This window comes from Microcebus murinus, chromosome 1, assembly GCF_040939455.1.
Source record: "Microcebus murinus isolate Inina chromosome 1, M.murinus_Inina_mat1.0, whole genome shotgun sequence".
Taxonomy (NCBI): Eukaryota; Metazoa; Chordata; class Mammalia; order Primates; family Cheirogaleidae; genus Microcebus; species Microcebus murinus.
Genome location: NC_134104.1, coordinates 12,742,100 through 12,763,008, shown reverse-complemented (window position 1 = coordinate 12,763,008; position 20,909 = coordinate 12,742,100). Strand labels below are relative to the sequence as shown.

General features: G+C 44.1%; 1 protein-coding gene across 3 annotated transcripts in view; it reads right to left on the bottom strand.

The window, feature by feature from the left end:
- TIAM1 (TIAM Rac1 associated GEF 1) overlaps nt 1–20,909 on the bottom strand; it is a 360,609-nt gene that overhangs the window by 165,153 nt on the left and 174,547 nt on the right. The window lies entirely within an intron of this gene.

Sequence of the window (20,909 nt, the reverse complement as noted above, 5' to 3'; positions counted from 1 at the left end):
AAAGTACGGCATTAACGACAGTCATTGAGGAAAACTGTTTAAGGCAGGATGTCAAAATGTTTATTTCTACAGCAAAGTATAATTTGCATCTTTATGTATTTCCACTTAGCTCCATGACTAGCGCAAGGCAATCCTTTGACAAAGGGCTGCATTCCAACTTTTCTTAAGAGAAAATAGAGAACCAACTTGTCCTAACAAGTCAGTAACACCTGCATCGGTTTGGCAGGACTCTCTCACGATATGTAAATAATGAACTGCCAATAAGCTTGTTCCAGAACAAAGGAGGAAAAACTCGATTCCCTTGCCTGATGTCTCGGCTGTCAGGAAGTGTTTTCTTTATATTTTGTCAATATTCTTTATGTTGTCAACATAGCAAGAGGAATACTGTCAAAATTCGCTAACTCAGGGGAATGAACACTCACCCTTGGCCAAATAATTTCCTAACGACCATCTCACACCTGGGTCTAAGCAGAAATTCCAGAACGGCTCCATTCCTGCCACGTTGGAATATATCAGAGTGTATGATGAGCAGTTCATGATTGTGTGTGTGTGTATGTGTCACAGCGGTGGTGGGGGAGGGTTCTCTACATCTGAGTCACCTGCCCATTTAGCTCTAGCACCCCCTTTTTTCATGTAAAAACTAGAGTACTGAACAGTGATTGAGAATTTAACTTCTGGAGCCAGAATGATTATTTAGGCAAGTTACTTAACCTGACTCAACTTCAGTTTCTCATCTATAAATGAACTTCCTAATTATACATACTGCCCCCTTTCCCAGTGAGCTATGAGAGTTGAGCACATAATACTGGTCTTGGAGTGTAAACAATAAGAAAAGGTGAGTTGTCGTGACTAGTATATATTACACAGCATGTAGTGTCAGAGCTCCAGCAGATCACAGGAAGGCGGAGAAATAATGAGATTTCAGGGGTTCTGAAAAAGACCCTCCTTATTCACAAAATACTTTCCCAAACCAAAAACTTCACAGATACTGTTTCCGAAATTACTCCTATTCTTAAGAAACATATATCCTGAAGAGAAGTAAATTGGAGTCTTATCCATATGTGTTCACTGACTCCACGGATAATAATAGGGCCATTTTACAAATGAGCAAAGTGAAGCTCAGAGAGGTCAACTTCATCACCCAAGTTCTTGGAAGTAGCCGAGTAGAAATTCCAGTGTAGGTCTACGTGACCTTAAGTTCATGCCCTTTCCTATAGGATTTTGCCAGGTCCTAGTAATTGCATTCCTCCCTAAGAGAAGGATTTTATAGCCAGAGAGAGTGAGGGAAAGAAAAGAAAAAAGAATGTGAAAATATTATGTAAAAAAGAGGCATGAAAGAGGTAGGGCATGCCACAGAAATTAGTGTTGGGAGGCACCCTTTTAACAAAGGTCAGGCAGCCCTCTGGGAGACAGCTCAGCAGTCTTCTCAAATCCACAGCATACACAACCCTTAAATTATAGCAGCTACTCACCTACCCGGTGCAAAAAGAATGTTTATATGCATAGCATGTCCTATATATTATTTAATAAGATACAGCAAGCTCAAATTTAAATTCTTCTCTGAGAGGTGGAGAAGCAAAGTTTTCATGTGTAAATTACCTTTTCTAAGACTGTGAATACATTTATTTGGAGCAGACATTTGCTTTGAGTATATCTGATAATCCTGGAAGTTCAGCACCTTTCAAAAAAGTACTTCTAAGGGGGGAAGTATACTGGGAAAATTATTTAGCTTTCCTTGTGTGTGTTTTTTTTTTCATTATATTCCTTTAATAACAAATCCTTGCAATTGAGTTTCAATGGCATGCTGAGTCTTCTGGGAGACTCCCATCTGGGTTCCAAATACTCACCATTTGCAACATTTGTAGGTGAACAGAATGTTGGTTCACAATATAGAGAAAAGAAAGACAGATTGTTCTTTTAATGTCATGCATGATGTGTGGGAGCAAAATAATTTATACAAAAACTCAGGAGTTAAATAGACTACACTTTAAAAAAAATTAAGCAGATGCTTTTGAAACAAGGACACTACTATATGCCCCGGAGTCCCCATCCACTGAGTGAATGCAGCCAGTACGGACAGCTTAACAGATTCTAAGAAATTCTACAGGGCGTCTGAATTGTGATTCCTGCGTGGCAGGCAAACAGCGCAACTACTACCGGGAATAATAACGTTGATTGAGGAGTCGTGCTATGAATTGTACATGTAAGAGCTCATTCGGTCGTCCCAACCATCCTGAGAGAAGAACATTATTACCATGGGGACCATTTCTCTTTACAGATGAGAAAACCGAAGCTAAGGAAAATCAAGTCTCCCATCTAAGCTAGTTAAGTAGTGGCGGATCGCACTGATCCTCAGCTGGCCGGGGTCAAAAAGAGTTTGAATAAAGGAAAATCAGGAGATTCAACAGTAGGATTTAAGTTTATTGATATTAAAGGGACCCTGAGAACAACTGTGGACAAATAATGACTTGGAGTAGGATGTATGATATAATATAGTCAAAAACACATAATGAAAAGAAAGCACGTATTTCTTCAAAGTGCTCCCCCTGCTCTGTATATAGTAAAGCAAACAGAGCATACACCAGTTTTTTTTAAACTGGGACCCATATAGTTTTTTGTTTTTTTTTTTTAAATCTCAACACAGTATATAGACATAATAGCCTGGTTTATTTTCCATTTTGTTCCATTTTTTTTTTTTTTGCAATATTGGCCCCAAACCACTAAAATTATTTTATAAACCCCAAAAAGGTCTTCACCCTCACTTGAAAAGCACTACTCAGATGGAAATTACAAGTTTCCATATGGAGCTGCTTGTACTTTTAAAACATTCATGTTTTATAAAGGGTAGGGGTCACACGGACTTGTTAAATTTAGCGCTTCTGCGTAGGCCCTGGGAATCGACCCAGTAAAAGGATTCTTAGCATCGGCTCCCCGGAGGGCTTTCAAAGGTATTTGAACCTCCTGGAACTGAATGCAAAATTATGTGCATGGACATACCTACATCTGCATAAAGAGCAGTTCCATGGCTTTTACCAGTTTTTCAGAAGAGTGGGATCCACAAAAATTTTAGATATTTTCTTATGTATTTAATTCATATAAATTGGGTTAGAATCACCAAACTTGCAACAAAAAATACATAAATAAATAAATAAATAAGCAGATAATATAAATAAATTAACATGCCACAAGAGGAGCTGCATCCCAACCAAGAGGGCCATGAAATTGTGTCACAAAAGAGTGACAATACAGCAGAATGTAAATAACATTCATTCATTCTACAAACTGAGTGCCTACCAGGGGTGATGAATGGTATTAAGATTCTGGGCATTAAATTGGAATGGGAAGAGGTTAAGCGAGAGGGCTCCTGGTGTCCTTTGCAGTGTTATGATATGACACAATTATTCTGAAATCTGCAAAACTAAAGATTGTCACCTACCTGTTTCCTGCCTCCCACAGAGAACCTGACAGAATGCTAAGAAAGATGATTACTTTAAAATGAAACTCATATTGCTTTATCATTACATCAACAGCCAAAACATTTCAAGAAGAGGTTTAAGGCCGGGCGCTGTGGCTCACGCCTGTAATCCTAGCTCTTGGGAGGCCGAGGCGGGCGGATTGCTCAAGGTCAGGAGTTCAAAACCAGCCTGAGCAAGAGCGAGACCCCGTCTCTACTATAAATAGAAAGAAATTAATTGGCCAACTGATATATATATAAAAAAAAAAAAAAAAAATTAGCCGGGCATGGTGGCGCATGCCTGTAGTCCCAGCTACTCGGGAGGCTGAGGCAGAAGGATCACTCAAGCCCAGGAGTTTGAGGTTGCTGTGAGCTAGGCTGACGCCACGGCACTCACTCTAGCCTGGACAACAAAGCGAGACTCTGTCTCAAAAAAAAAAAAAAAAAAAAAAAAGAAGAGGTTTATAATGATTTAGACAATGGTGAAAGGCAGCCACCCGCACATGAAAAGGCATGAGCATGTTACATAAAGGACAGTGTTTATGAGGGCTAACTAAACCAGGAACCACATTTCCATCCGAAAGTCATTAAAACACATGGCATTCTTCTCGCCCTATGGTTGGGGCACAATGAGCTCTCTCACTGAAAAGTAATCAAGACTCTGAGTGGCTGGATGTTTATCAGATCAAAAGTGTGAAAACAAACAATTGTGTTCCTGAGCTAGAAGAGCATTAAGCAAGATGGCACACGTGTGCCATGTCCCTGGGCCTTGTGTTTCCTTCCACATGGAGATTCTCAATGAAAGTAGCATTCTTGGCCTCTCTGGCCTCTTAGGATGGCTCTGGGAAGGTGAGTTATTGACCTGGACAAAGGAGAAGGTTTGGGAGAATGGCCCACATATGCCCAGGTGAAGTCCTTCCATTGTCCCCCTTAGGGATCCTCCAGGCCCATGAAGAACCCCAGGTCTGACCCTCTGCAGATCAAGCAAGAGATAACTTTAGAGATCCTGCCCCATGGGAGGAAGCCCACTCTTGTCCAGGTCTGCATAGGTGGGTAAGTCCATATAACTCTTAGAGCCAGGGATATTCGGGAAACCTCCTATTGCTGTACCTCCAAGTCACTACCTCCAACCCTACACTTACCAATAATAACACTGATCTTTTGGTCTCTATCTGCTGACTCCTCCATCTCTCTCAACTGGTCCAGAAATCAGGCAAGAAGAAAGAGCTTCTCAAATCCCAATAAGCTCTATCCTCTCCATCTTCTCAATTTCAGATGGATTGACAACACTTAAAACACTGTGCTTGTCTCATCTGTGACTGTCCAGTTTTAGGACAGACTGCATGTGCCTACTCGATCAGACAATCATGCGACACATTCACATTCTCGTGAGGCCCCCACCCAGCAGAGCCGTTCCTAGAAACCAAGATGTGTAACCAATGTCACGGCTCAAGAGAATTTCAGAAAGAAGATATTTCTCTTCAGGTTAATGTCACAGACGAATGGCAGGGCTGCAGGGTGGAGTTAAATGGGAATTGGGTTACAGCTCCCAGGTCTTCTCAGTGGGAGGATTTAATTCTGCTGTTCAAAGTGAATGTCCAGAATCACTAACATCCAGCATGAGTGTTTCAATGCACCCCCACAGGATAATGAAGTTCAGGAAGAATTATCAATGTTTTAGTAGGCAGTCAGAGACTCTTTCTCTGCAGATAGAATGTCTAAGACTCTAAAACCAATGTTCAGTTCAGTTAGATTTTCTGTTCACCAATCTGATTAGCAAAACCTGCTAATTTTGTCGTGGTGCATCCAACAAAATTTACTACTTGGGACTCTGAGGCTGGGAGGAAAAAAAAAAAAAAAGTTCCTGTTTAAAAATGTCCTCGACATTACTTTGTCTTTATCTTTATGTTACTAAAAAGATAAAATCTGATTCAGCCTGGTTCCTCATTCAGAACATTTCCTCTAACATTGACATGACAAGATAACCCCCAGGTTCTGAACCCAATTTTTCAATCTCCAGAGCATGGCAGTGGAGCTAAGCTTCTATTCCTGTAGCTTCGCATCATTACATACAGCACAAAGGTTGCCAGGCCTTTCGTTTCTGGAGTTCTAATTTCTGCTGCTCAACAAGTTAAATGCCCAGATGTCAACATAATCAAATCATCCTTGGGAAGGATGAATTGATAAATGATAATACATGTTCGAAAACTGCTCAATTGGTGGACAAGTATATATTTGAGTCCATTTTCAGTTCTTTGGGGCATGTACATGGGAGTGGAATTGCTGGGTCATATGGTAGTTTTACATTTAACATTTTGAGGAACCACCAAACTGTTGTTCACAGCAGCTGTGCTATTTTATATTCCCACTACCAATGCACAAGGATTCCAATTTCTCCACATTCTCACCAACACTTGTTATTCTCTATTTTTAAAAAAGAATTATTATAACAATTCTAGTGGGTATAAAGTGGTATCTCACTGTGGTTTTGATTTGCATTCCCCTAACGATGTTGAGCATCTTTTCATGTACTGATTTGCCCATCTGTATATTTTCTTTGGAGAAGCATCTAGTCAAGTCCTTTTTTAATTGAGTTTTTTGGTTGTTGTTGAGTTCTATCTCCAATGCTCAGAGCAGCATTATTCATAAAAGCCAAAAAATAGAACAACACAAATGCCCATCAACAGATGAATGGAAAAGTAAAACATATGTACACACACATATATGCACATGGTTTTATGTGTAGAAACATTTATATAAAACATAAATGAGCCAAGTACAGTGGCTCATGCCTGTAATCCTAGCCCTTTGGGAGGCTGAAGAGAGAGGATCACTTGAGGTCAGTAGTTCAAAACCAGCCCGAGCAACAGCGAGACCCCATCTCTACAAAAAAATAGACAGGCATTGTGGTGCACACCTATAGTTCCAGCTAATCAGGAGGTTAAGGGAGGAGGATTGCTGAGCCCAGGAGTCTGAGATTACAGTGAGCTATGATCACAGTGCTGCACTCTAGCCTGGGCTACAGACGGGGACTATGTTCCCATGCAGGGACTGGCCAAAAGGTACCATTCGGTAGATGTCAGCTGGCCTGCACCTCTGCACAGACTGAGGTTTCAACCCATGACTTGGGTCCATTCACACTGTCCTCTTAGAGTATGCTACTCTCCATGTTCTTCAGCATTTTGAAATATTTCAGGACAGAATTTTAAAAGTAAGTAAAAAATTGTTCCTTGGCTGGGTGTGGTGGCTTGCGTTTGTGATGCCAGCACTTTGTGAGGCTGAGGTAGGAGAACAGCTTGAGGCCAGGAGTTCCAGACCCACCTGGGCAACATAGCAACCCTGTCTCTACAAAAAATTTAAAAGTTGGCCAGGCATGCTGGCATGCACCTGTAGTCCCAGCTACTCGGGAGGCAGGAGGATTGCTTTTGCCCAGGAGTTTGAGGCCGCAGTGAGCTATGACTGAACCATTGCACTGGGTGACAGAGTGAGACCTTGTCTCAGGAAAAAAAAAAAAAAAAAAATTGGTCCTTATAACACATAGGAAACCAAAGTGATGGAATTAAGTGCAGGAAAAATTTAACCCTTCCTGACACCCTTCAAAGACCAACAAAGCTGAGGAGAAAAAGAAGGCTAGAAGGAAATAATTTAAATATGCATAGTCGGTACGTCTGGAAACAGGTTAAGGGGTCATTTTGATTGCCATCTTTTTGCTTAGCTGTATATTCTAATGTCTCTACAACAAATGTACATGATCATCTAAAAGTATTATATCCAAAAGAGAAAGGAAAAGCCAGCTTGGAGTCTGACTTCTCCCAAGTTTTCCTTGTTCGTTCTCCTGCACCCTGGCCAAGTGTATCTCTCTAGCTGCCTGCACTCCCTCTGCCTTGAGGGTGGTTCCGGCTCACATTAACACAGGTGTCCTCTTGCAGGACATAACACATGTTAATTCATTTCCTGATCACAGTAGCTCTATGAGGGAGCTACTGTCACCTCCCATCTTAAAGGGGAAGGAACTGAAGCTCCAAGAATGACAGCAACTTGCCCCCAGGTTTCCTGGCTGTCTGGAACAGAGCTGGTTTCGAATCCACACTGAACCCTGAACCCATACCCTCAGCCTCGATACTCCACCCCCTCCTGTATATATTTCTATTGTTGCCACTGTGTTTCTCTTTGTCACTATTTACTGACTGTCCTGTCACCCCAACGACACTGTGAAGCGGGGGCTGTAGCCTACAGATCTCCTCCATCTGGAATATCCGTCCCCTAACTGGTCCTCTAGCATGGCCACTGAACTGAGTTACTGTTGAACATTAGGTCCCAGAAGTAATGAATTTTTAAAACAATCTGTGCATACAGCTCTATTTCAATGCCCACAAGGGTGTCGAGCAGCCCACCTCACGGTTCTCCCACGCAACTCTGGCAGGTGAGCCGAAGTGCTCTTCAGGGATCTTGGGTCCCGGGTGAAGTTCACGGTTCAGTACTAGTAGGTACACTTCTGCGCCTCGCAGCCAACATAAAGAAAGATGAGAAAGTTGAGGAAGCCACAAAAAAGTAATACTAAGCCAGTCTGAAAAGGACTACATTGATGTAGGGTTCCAGATATATGATATTCTAGAAAAGGCAAAACTATGAAGATGGTTAAAAGATCGGTGGTTGCCAGGGGGGAGTGGGGAGGAAGGGATGACCACGCGGAGCACAGAGGACTTTTAGGGCAGTGACACTATTCTGTGTGGTACTGCAATGGCGGGTACATGACATTGTACACTTGCCAAACCCATAGAATGTACAACTTCAGGAGGGAACCCTAATGTAAACTCTACACTCGGAGCAATAACGACATGTCAATGTAGGCTCATCAGTTATGACAAATGCACCACTTCAGTGTGGAATGTTGATAAGGGGGAGGCTTGCCTGGGTGGCGGCAAGGGCTCTGTGGATTGGAATCTCTGTACCTTCTGCCCAATTTTTCTGTGAACCTAAAACCATCCTAAAAAATACATAAGGTCTTTAAAGAAAAAAGTAGTGTTATAGACACATCAAAAGAGGAAGCAGGAAACAGAGACCCGGAGAGTGATCTCAATCCACACGGTGTCCATCTCCCACAGGGAGACAAGACTGCCTGCTCCAAAGGCAGGAAACAGAGGGAACTGGCTTTGGAAGTGGTTAAATACTACAACAGTTGAGGAGGAGAGGTGGTAGAAAGAAAACTTTTGTAAAATTCCAATTATATTCAACTGGCTCCTGAGATGATGTCCATGATGCCAATAAACAACAACAATAGCAGCTGGCACTTTCCAGGGGAACTACCATGAGTCAGGAACTGGAGAAATATTTTAATCTTCTAACAATTCTATAAGGAGAGTACTTATCCCTAGTTATAAAGAAAGAATCCAAAGCAGAGAGAGAGAGTTTAAGCGACTTGCCCAAGGCCACATAAGCCTATAAAAGGTGGAACTGAGATTTTTATTCTCAGGGTGCTGTTCTTAGCTTTCTTTCTGCCTTTACCTTTTAGAGCCCTGCCTCAAGCCCACCCCAGAATTCTAGGATTCCACTGCATAGCAAAGGGATTAACTGCCCAACTAGAATGAGTGACATTCATGCCGGAGACAAAGATTTTGACTTATTTAGCTTCCAAACAACAAAGTGGATCTCTAAGTCTTTGCTTTGCTCCAATTATTTATCTAACAAAGAAACTAGGGCCACCATGGTACAAGGAAATGGTGAACACCTAGGCCACAACTGCATCCCTCGGTAGTTCCACCAAAGTAAACAATGAATACACAAACATTGTAATAATCAAACAAAAGAACAGAATTATGTTTTGTAGCTTAATATTATCAGAGAATTATGAAAGAAAACATTTTTATAGGGTGTGCTTTTATAATTTATTCAGAAGGACATTCATCTAAAATAATATAAATATTCATCCTGTGTCTGCAGAAACATAGATATGTTTCTACTTTTTAGGTCATAAAGATGGAAAGAAAACAGAAAACAGTGGGTTGGAGGTGTCACGTAGAGGGGACATTAAAGAACCCATACTTTTCAATATTTTTCCACTCTGTTGTTTATTTCCACAGGCAACTGTGAATAAAGGCAATATTATAGTATAAAATCAATAACATACTGTATGCTGGCATTTAGGAATTTTTAAAAATGGAGCTAAAGACTTTGTATGTAAAATTGAAGATGCCCATCCCTTTGCAAACTGACTGTGTACCTCACACCATGCACACCCTGCCAAGGCCAGCCTTTCCCTATGGCTCACTGCAGAGCCCCGCTGAAGAACAACTGCGCTGCGCATATAAGTTCCCTGACCCCCTCCCACAAGTTAGCAGCTGAATTCCTCACCTATTAATGACATGATCATATTAATACCATTTCCTGGTTTGGTTTTTTTTTGTGATTGTTGTTCTGTTCCATTTTCCTTATGGGTAACACCAATGCCCCATTCGCCAGGGGTGGTCTCATCCCTTCTTTCCTCTGCAGAAAGTCATGGTGGCTCTCTCCTGCCGTTCTGTGATACCAGCTCACCTGGGAGACTTTCTAGGGAAAGATCGTGAAAGTGCAAGAGATACACCAGGCCGTTCATTGAGAATGCCCTGATCCCAGCTAGGAAGGCGGCTGAAATTTTACAAGGAACTTCCTATTTGCATATCAAGCCAGAAAGATGGAAAGAAAACCAAACAGCCTTACCAGTCAGCTATACCACCCTTCACTCCACACCATGAGACGCCAGATAATCTTTATATCCCTGAACTGCACAGAAAGAAACCCTCTGCAATGGCGATATGGAAAGCCAGGGCAAGTCCCTGGCATCCCGGGCTATTCTCCCTGCAGATGTGCGTGATGATGCACTTCCCACCAGGTAATACCTGGGAAGTATTTAAGAGGCCAGATGAAAGGCTCAGTTCCTGTGTGGGGCCCAGAGGCTATCCCTCTAAGCTCTCCGCAGTGGTGATTAAAGCCATCGCCCTCCATCTCTTCCCTACCTTCCAGTGATGTGAGGCTTAATTAATATGCACCCGGGTTCCTAAGATCCCTAGATGAAAAGAGGACGAGATGTGAAAGTTATCATTATTTTGTTCAAAGTATAGGGGTATACTAACATCTGTGCACAAGTTCACCACATGCCACTTAAAACGGGCTAACAGGGTCATGTGCCAAAAAACTCAGGTTTGAAGCCCAGAGATCCGCCAGATGTGTTCAGGCCACGATTTAACACGTGGCTCCAGTGAGGAGACAACACGTATGACAAACGGATCACTTCTTCCAGAGCTAAAACTCCAGGCGAGCAGCCTGAACCAAAAAGGGAAGTGTTGGGTGGGAAGGCAGGTGGAACCTGCCCACAGCAAGGCAGGGCTCTAGGAGGCGAAGCAGAGCTGGGTGTAGGACGATCCCCCCGTTCTGCAGCTGGGTAAGACGCTGGGCTGCAGAGAACCCTAAAGTGTCCTCGAGCATTTTCAGCCACTCTTGAACTCATCAAAGAGCTCATCTGCTTACTGCCCTCACAGGGCGCAAGTCCCTTTTCTCACAACTATAAAGAAAGAGATTTGTGACTATGGAAGTTGAAAAAACTTATTAATAAAGACCGGAAAGCGCCAGTGGGCTGTGTGTGCAATAGCAGGGTCTCATCAAGGCTCAGACGCAGGATTCCTGGGAGCGAACGTCCAAATGTGCGGACATTGCTTAGCCTCCTCCCAACGCCGCCGTCAGCCAGAGCCTACGCCCCTCGCCAATCCCGTCTCCCTAGTTCTACCCACAACCCCCTAAGGCCTCTCATCTCACCAGCAGCCCTACCAGACCCTGCCCTGCCCGCCTCCTCAGTCTGCATCTCCTTGGCCTCCCCGCTCGCTCTATCCACCCAAGCCCCAGCGATGTCCGTGCTAGTTTTCCAGCATGCCAGGCCCTGCCCTCTAACCTCTGCCCTCTGCCCTCTGCCACCAGAAGGGCTCACTCCCTCCGCCCATTGCCATCTTGGCTCCAATATCACCCATGGAATGGGGCCATCTTAACCTCCCTATTCAAAACCTCCAACATGCAACACTTCCTTGCTTCGTGGGCCTCCACTGTGACATCACCTTCCAGCGCAGGTCGTGTTGTCACGACAGCTGGCCCTCCACACCCATGGGCTCCACATCCATGGATTCTGCACCCGTGGATTCAACCTACTGTGGATTGAAAATGTTTTTTAAAAGGCTAACAACTATTTATATAGCATTCGCTTTGTATTAAGTATTGTAAGTAATCTGGAGATGGTTTAAAGCCTATGGGAGGATGTGCACAGGTTATATGCAAACACGACATTAATTATATAAAGGACTTAAGCATCAGTGGATTCTGGCATCCTGGTGGGGCAGGGTCCTGGAACCAATCCCCTGGGGACACCAAGGGCCAACGGTACTTGGTTTTTGTCTATTCTTCGCCTCCAGGATGTCACTTACGTGAGGGCAGGGACTCTCCTTGGTCTTGCTCACACTGTATCCCCACCACCTGGAACTGAGCACGGCACAGGTGAAGCACTCAACGCTTACCTGTGGAGCACGTGGACAGGGACTTCAAAAAGTAAAAGACAACCCTCAAAGAGAAACACTAACGCTAGCTCCCTGAAAACTCCGCACAATTGCTCGGTTCTGAGCTAATGTGCCTGTGCACAATGTCCCTGGCAACTCCTCGTGGGAAGGATAAGAAGAGCAAGGCAGGATTTGACCAATCCTGGTCCCTGGGCTACAGTACTTTCAAATGCTCTCCAAGCCCTACTACCCTTAACCACCCCCATCGAGGGAGGGTCTGGCTAACGTGGCATCTACCATCAGAATCAGTTCGCCAGGAAATGAAACCTTGGTATCAACGGCACTGCCATGACGCATGACCAGAGGAAGGAAACAGGAACCTGAGATCGGTGCTTTCAAGCCATGATGCCACCAGGGAAAATCCTCATTCTCACCTTCTTCCAGTTTCCCAAGTCATCAGAGCTTCCCGATAATGAGGGATTCTCCCCTGTCGCCCACCAACTGCAGCCCAAGTGGAGGGCTGCAAAGAACTCTGAGAAATACTAGCCATCAAGAGACACTTTACTGGATACCATGAAGAGATTTCAGGGCTGTGTCTCCTCAACTTTGGTTTGAATGTTGTTGCTGCTTTTTAATAGACTTGACTTCATAGAGCAGTTTATGGTTCACAGCAAAATTGGACAAAGGTACAAAGAGTTCCCATGTACCTCCTGCCCAACACGAGCATGCCTCCCCCAAGACCAATGTCCCCCACCAGAGTGGTCCATTTGATACCAACGATGAACCTACGTTGACCCGTCATTATCACCCAAAGCCCATAGTTCACGTTGGGGCTCACACTTGGAGTTGTATATTCTATGGGTTTGGACAAATGTATAATGACACATGTCCACCACTACACTCTCATACAGAGCAGTTTTGCCACTCTAAAAGTTCTCTGTGCTCTGCCTATTCATCCCTCCCTCTTCCCTAGCCCCTGGCAACCACAGTTAGGGCTATTTAATGCATTTTCATGGCTTGATGGCTCATTTCTTTTTAGCGCTAAATAATATCCCATTGTCTGGATGTAACACAGTTCATTTACCCACTCACCTACAGAAGGGCATGTTAGTTGCTTCTAAGTTTTGGCAATTATGAATAAAACTGCTATAAATATCCATGTGCAGGGCTGTATGTGTGTGTGTGAGGGCGTACTTTGTATGTTTTTAACGACAACATACAAATTCTTAGGGGAGAAATAGATTGACAGAAAGAAAAATGTAAAGAATGACCTTTGCAAGCTAAAGACAAACTAGGGTTCCTACTCTCTGGGAAAGTCTCTCTTTCTAAGAACATTTTTAAGAAATTAAATTTGGCAAAGAAGTCTGGTGTTAGCTTTATACACAAATAAATCCATTTCTAACACCGTGGGTTTTTTTTTCAAGCACTTCAGATGAATTTATAAACTTTGAAAGGTAAAATGTGACTTGAATATTTTCTTTTGTCTCGACTAAATAAAACTTGTCCGCGGGACTTCGCCATCCATTCCGGTATGCTTGGCCTATTTTTCCCAACTGGCGCCTCCAGCCCTTGCATTCCACGAGGGACCCATCATAGCTGCCTGTATGCAGCAGGTGCTGGAAAAACTGCCGGGTGATGAAGGCATTTCAGACATTCAACCACGTAGTCAACAAAGATCATGACAAATTTTAAAACAAAGACACAGGTATAGAAATGAACTAGGAAAGGAAGCATCCGTTCTACCAATGACCGTCTCAAAACGCGTATACTAATGATTAAACAAAAGTCACAAAATGCAGGCATCTCGAGTCACATACGCCCATCTCTTGAAGGAGGGGAGCTCACCGCATCAGAACACGCACTGCAAACCCACAGGCTCGAGGACTACCAGCCCCAGCATGAGGAAGATGCTATCCAAAAGCCCAAACGAATTTTAAGACATGATATCCAGAAGAAACCATTTCTCAATAATCTTTAACATCCAAATGCATTCCTGGAATGACAGACCTTACCCCCTACCATACTGCTCAGGCCTGGGACTTCCCAACTGGGCCTCACTATAAAAACCAAACCAAAAGTCATTTGAGGAGGCCTTCCATTTCATGATACGACTTTCCCACTCAAGTCTGACATTTCGCAGATATTCCCACATCCTATATTCCCCACACTCTGAGTGCTCCCATAGCGTTCACACCCACCCCCATTTGTGAGTCAGAAAGAGGCCTGGTGAGGAAGCCTGGTGGTTAGGCAGACAGGAATCACAGAAGGAGGGTCCCCCGGCAGGACTTGGGTCTGATGTGAAATTACAGAAATAAAAAGCAGGCAATCCAAGTTTAAACACCAACTTGATGTGCTCTTGAGACCAGGGAAATATTGAACGTCCCCATCTGCTTCGTGCTTTCTTTTACCTGCAAGGTCCCAGTGAAAACGTAATCTGTGTATAATGTATCCAATTACTGGGAAAAAGCAAGTATATACGCTCCTGGGTTCCCTTCGTCCGGCTAGCAACAAAATGGTGTGTTTTCCCATTTTGTTTAATTTCTCTGCTGCTGAAAATTACTTCCAGATCCTATCTTTTCTTTAGTTTCCATTTTCATCCTACATAAAACCCTTTACTCCTGGAGTAATAAAGGAAAGAAAGAAAAGAAAACACAAACAGAAGATAACATAGTATTTTGAATATAATACCAAAAATATAAAATCTAGCCACAGGAGCTGGATCTGAAACAAATAAATAATGCAGTTATGTCAAGCTAAAAGTTGAGTCTTTTTTTTTTTTTTTTTTGAGACAGAGTCTCGCTTTGTTGCCCAGGCTAGAGTGAGTGCCGTGGTGTCAGCCTAGCTCACAGCAGCCTCAAACTCTTGGGCTTAAGCAATCCTCCTGCCTCAGCCTCCCGAGTAGCTGGGACTACAGGCATGCGCCACCATGCCCGGCTAATTTTTCTATATATATTAGTTGGCCAATTAATTTCTTTCTATTTATAGTAAAGACGGGGTCTCACTCTTGCTCAGGCTGGTTTCGAACTCCTGACCTTGAGTGATACGCCTGCCTTGGCCTCCCAGGATGCTAGGATTATAGGTGTGAGCCACCGCACCCAGCCTAAAAGTTGAGTCTTGATATATAATATCTATATTATAGGCTTTGCCTACTATAGAGAGAGAAACTTCAATACATCACAAATCCCCCTGAGGATGTAACTCTCAACCCCAAGCAACCGACCAGACTAAGGTCAAAGAGTTAGGAAAAGCCCAGGACAAGAACTTGCGTCCCTTGACTTCTTGCTAGCCCAGTCCATGCTCTCTGTCTCTCTCTCTGTCATATTTCATTAAACATTGAGGCAATGAGGCAAATGAGGATAATCATTTTGTTCAAATACAAAAGATTGACCTTACCATAAATACTGTCACTCGCCTCATTAAAAAAAAAAAAATTGGGGGGGATGGTCATGCTGGAAACTCAGACTTGTGGGGGGGAGGGGGGAAAGGGCATTTATTGAAACCTTAAAATCTGTACCCCCATAATATGCCAAAATAAAGAAATAAAATAAGTAAAATAAAATAAAAATTTTTTTGACACCGAAAGAGAAAAATCACTCTGCCCTGGGCAGGAACAATTTCTAGCAGTATCAACACTGACACTGGAACCACCCAGAGAAAATGCTCAAACCACCACCAGGGAACTGGTAATAAAACTCCCACACTCATATTCACGCTATTTATATGATAATTAAAATTACCCTCCAATGACCTAAAAAAAAAAAAGTCTGTTGATTTAGACCTTTTCATGACTACATGGTCCATCAGGCATTTGCACAAACCAGATTCCTCTAAACACTGGGAAGGAGTGCACGGGTTGTTTGCCCCTGACTCTTAAGAAGAATTAAATACTGTAGATGCACAGATTATTCTAGCAAAACAGGAAAATCAGAACCACGAAGGCTAGCGGTCCTTGGCAGCCCAGCTGGCTCGTGGACTAGGGCTGGAGTAGCTAGTAGTGCTGGCTACTGGAGCCACGCGTGCCTAGCTGAGTCACCTTTACTTCTATCTGCCTCAGTTTCTTCAGCTGTAAAACTGAACGGTAATAGCTGGTTGGATTACTGTCAAGATTAAATGTGTTCATACATAGTACGCATTTAGAACTGTGGCAGGCAGAGAGGAAACTCGCAATAACCAGTAGAAATTAGGAATATTAAAGTGAATAATTTTCTCATCTTTAGCAATCACAGTTCAATGGCTAATCCTGACTCTTCAACTTCTAGTTGATACCTCTCATTTGTGCGCCTATGAACTCTTGATGGCGTATCTTTTCTTCCCTTTTACGCCAGAAGTTCCTTGAGGATGGTGATCTTCCCAGGATACCTCCAAAGACGATAACCATAGCTACCCAATCAATAATTTCTCGAAAGAATGAAAAAATGACCTAATCACCCCCCAAAAAATTAATATGCAGCATAATTGCCAGATATCACTCTTGTTAACTTGAATACATTACCTTCATTTGGCTTGTTGGGACTTCTTTAAATGCATAGAAAGAGAAATAGCAACAGTTACTACCCAGAAACTAGAATTGGAAAAGCTTTCAAGTAACCCTTGCAGCTTCGGGCTTTTCCACTTCGGTTGAACCCCACGCTTGGTTTGCATGGAGGCCATTGCAACTACCTCCAGCGTTTCCTGCTAAAGCTGAAGCCACAAAAAACCCATTTTATTCTCATACTGTCAGCTCTCGGTTTGTTCTTTCAAGAGGGATTCTGCTGCCTCCCGGCCCTCCCTGTCTGGGTGCTTTTCCTCATTATCTTACTTCCTATTTTCCATCAGCGACTTCAGTCCTCATTACACAGATGGATGCTGTTTGACCAGCAAAGAGTCCCACTGATAAGGGCACCTAACTGCTCTATCTCGAAGCTCCAGGGATTCCAGGAGCCTTCACCTGAGCCTCCAGCAAAGCTAAGCCGGGCCTCTGGAAAGGATTTTTTTTTTTTTCTGGCTCTGAAAGTAATTATCTGCACCCCATCCCTCCTTCCACCAGCCCCCACACGGTTCATTCACATTCCCATAAGCAAACCAAACTCTGCTGAGCATCAATTAGGAGCAGAGAGAAGGGGCTGTGTTTGGAGCAGACTGGCTCCTTCCCAAGCTAAACACACTTATGCAAATCTGACTCCATTACCGCCCCAGCCTGCACACGGACGGGCGCCCAGGTTTTCCGGAGGTAAGCTTGTGTTTACCCACTGTCAAGGGGGTATTTCCCAGTCAGCCTCTCTTCCTCCCGTGGAGACTGGCTGCAACCACCCTACCCCCCACCCAGGCAACCAAATGTGACATCAAAGGAGCCCCGGAGTGGCCATCTGTCCCTGCCATGCCAATGTTTACGCGACATGGGCAGGAGAGGGACAGGCCAGGGGAAGGCTCCAGGGTGTCCTGCTGCAGCAGACCCAAGACACCAACCTCCCAGGCCGTGTGTGCCACCGAACGAGACAGTGAAAGGAAGTCTTCGGTCTGGCTGGACAGGCTCCTGCTTCTTAAAGTGAAGGATAAAACTACTTAATGTTCCAGAGGGTGTTCAAAGAACCAGCTTGACACATTTCACCTGTGGATAAGCGTCTAAAAATAAAGATCCCTAATGTTGCAGTTTTATAAATATTACCCGCCCACCCCCCCCAAAAAAAAAAATCACACCTAAGCATGATATTCCAGGCAATAAAGACTTTAACAAATTCATGAGCAGTGAAGTGCTAAGAATTGGCTAACATAGAAAAGGGATAGATCAGAAATGAACCCAAGAGCCTCCAGATTTTAGAGTTACTATGTCCATCAGACATTATCACCTTGACACTTGTTTCTATCCAGCAACAAAGACCAAGATGCACATGAATGGGCATGGGTTTGGAAGTCAGATAAAATACAGTTCAAATCCACGGCCACTACCCCAATGGTGTGATTTTTAGTCAAGCCACTTGGGTGCCACCAATTGGACTTAGAGATGCAAATATGCACATGCCAGAGGGGCTGGGAGGTTCGATCATGTACTCTGTTAGAGTGCACTCAGCAGACTGCCAGGAACACAGTAGGTGCTCAATGTGTGCATCTTCCCTCCCAGCCTAGCCTTCCTTCCACTACCTTACAACGGCGGAGAAATTCCAGAGGCAAAGCATGTCCAACCTGGCAAAAGTGGAGAGAGAGACCACTGTGGACCATTCAGCGGGCCACAAGCTGAAACATCATGATGTCAACACACTAACCCTGCTGAGGGACATCTTTGTCATCTTTCAACTGTGGGGGAGGAAGATGCTTGACATGTTTCACCTACCATTCACATGAAATCTGTGGAACTACATCCTAAGTATTGGAGGAGAATCCACATTATTCATCACAAAAATTTGCTTAAATTCCCTCAGGGGCAAGATGGGCTAGCCCCTGTGCTGCAAGCCAAGAGATGATACATCCATTCTATGATTCAACTTGAACAGCTGCAGTGTGAAAATACACACACAGGCTCACACAAAAAAAATGGGTTAATAATTTTTAGATTTATCCCTCCTCCTTCTTCTTCTTCTTTTTTTTTTAAAGTTTTGATCTTTAACCTCATTATTTCCCTTCACTCACAGAACCCGGAAACAACCTTGACATTTCTTTGGACAGCTCAAACCAGGTTTTAATTAAGCCCGAAAGAATCCCTGAGCACTCGCTATGTGGTACAGGGCACAACTGCGGCTCTCAAGGATTTATGATCCAGGCCGGGCGCAGTGGCTCTCGCCTGTTATCCTAGCACTCTGGGAGGCCGAGGCGGGCGGATTGCTCAAGGTCAGGAGTTCGAAACCAACCTGAGCGAGACCCCCATCGCTACCAAAAATAGAAAGAAATTAATTGTCCAACTAAAAATATATATACAAAAAATTAGCCGGGCATGGTGGCACATGCCTGTAGTCCCAGCTACTCAGGAGGCTGAGGAAGTAGGATCGCTTGAGCCCAGGAGACTGAGGTTGGTGTGAGCTAGGCTGACGCCACTCTAGGCTGGCACTCGCTCTAGCCTGGGCAACAAAGTGAGACTCTGTCTCAAAAAAAAAAAAAAAAAAAGGATTTACAATCCTATGGGGGAGAGATGCTAGCAAGGGCAACATCTGAGCATGAAGGCTGGGTCTGAGGGGGCAAGGATAACAGTGGGCTGGGGCAGACCAGGAAGGCAGCAAGGAGGAGGTGGACCCAAGTTGACCCTGAAGGAGAGGTAAAGTCTGAATTGGCAGAACTGGAGGAAGGCCATTTTGGGAAACCCAACAGGGACAGGTGCCCTGAGACAGGACATAGGAAGGCTGACTCTGCCAGGCTGTGCAGCTACTCATTGGGCAAACATTTCCCGAGCACATCAAGGCAGTCACTATAATCCATGCAGAGGCGAACAGAGAGAGAAGTCCAGCAGTCTGTGTTGAAGGAACACACAGGAAGAAACCATTTAAGAGGACAGATTCCGGGGCCAGGCTCCCAGGGCTCAAATCCTAGCTCCCCACTTTCCAATGCTGGTGTTTTGGACAAGCTACGTAAGCCAGAGATGAGAAGTCATGTTTGAGTTTTTTATTGGGGGCTGTTTCCAGAGAAAACCAGTTGGAAAGTAGGTGGGAAAGGCCTTAGAGAGAAGGAAGCCACAGGGGGCTCTCCCAAGACAGAACAGGTGACACCTCATAGTTGGCCTGGGATGTGTGAACCCTCCTCAGAGTCAGCCCTTGCTAAGGATCCCTGGGGGTACAGGGACATGGTCAAAGGGGACCCAATGCCTAAGCGCAGCCCTCCAACAAAGAGAGGCCAGAGCGGAATGCACACGGGGAAAGAATTTGCTAGAAAGGCACAAAGATCCAAAGGTTTTGGGGCAAAACATGGACAGCCTGTGCTCCAAAGGGTTAATTGCTATTGTTTTTACTATTACTTATATTATTAGTTTTACCCCTTGAAAAAGGCACATAACCCAATTATGATAACACAACATGATGTAGATCCTGAGACTCCATGTACAGTCACAGGAAGGAGTGGCTGAACCCTGGGTCTGGATCCAGGCAGAGCACGGCAGCAGGTAAGACTGGAGGAACAGGTCGTAGCAAGATCCGCAACGCAGGACCCGGAATGCTGGGTGGGAAACTCTGAAAGTTACCAGAATCACGCCTCGGGAAGCGACTGCGATTCTGCCTCTCCATCGAGTCTGTAAGTCTCCTACTTTGTTCAAATTCTGGACCAACCAACATATTAGCAAAAGCTGGTAAATGTTAAGTAATGCATCATGATGTCGCCTACTAATAAGTTTTGGGTGGGTTTGGCCCCGGAGAAAGGCAAAATTGAAAGGAACAGCAGCAACTTCATACAGCTAGAAAGCCCCTTGGGGTCTGAATCATACTCCTAGGAAGTAAGCAGGGTCTGCATGGACAAATGTCACTGTTCCCACTTGGCAGACGGGAAACTGAAGTATACACAGCCCTTTCTGCTGGAACTCCCTAGAAGAGTTCTGTACCACATACAGGAAGTAGAAAAGGTGCCTTTGCAGGGACTGTGAATGTTGCATCATGGCCACTTGATCTTTTCTGTGAAAGCCCCAAGCGTATCATACAATAAAGACGTCCAGTTTCTTCCTACTGGACGAGGTAGACTTCTCAGAAAAGAAAAAAAAGAATAAAAAATAAATAAATAAAATAAAAAAAAAATAAAAAGACATCCAGTTTCACCAAAGCAGTGAGGCCCATGTGCAATATTCTACTTTAACCAAACCCACTTTGCGGACTTGATAAAGGCTCACCCTCTCTCATTGAAAGCAAGAGGATCCTACATCGGACAGCCCCCAAACAAGCACGTTCTGATACCAAATTTCCAAATCAATTCCCCCTTCCCCTTTCCTAGTATCACGGGGGCAGGCATAAGAGAAGTCAGGAAGACAGAGGTGGGAAGATTACCCTCTGAAGTCTACA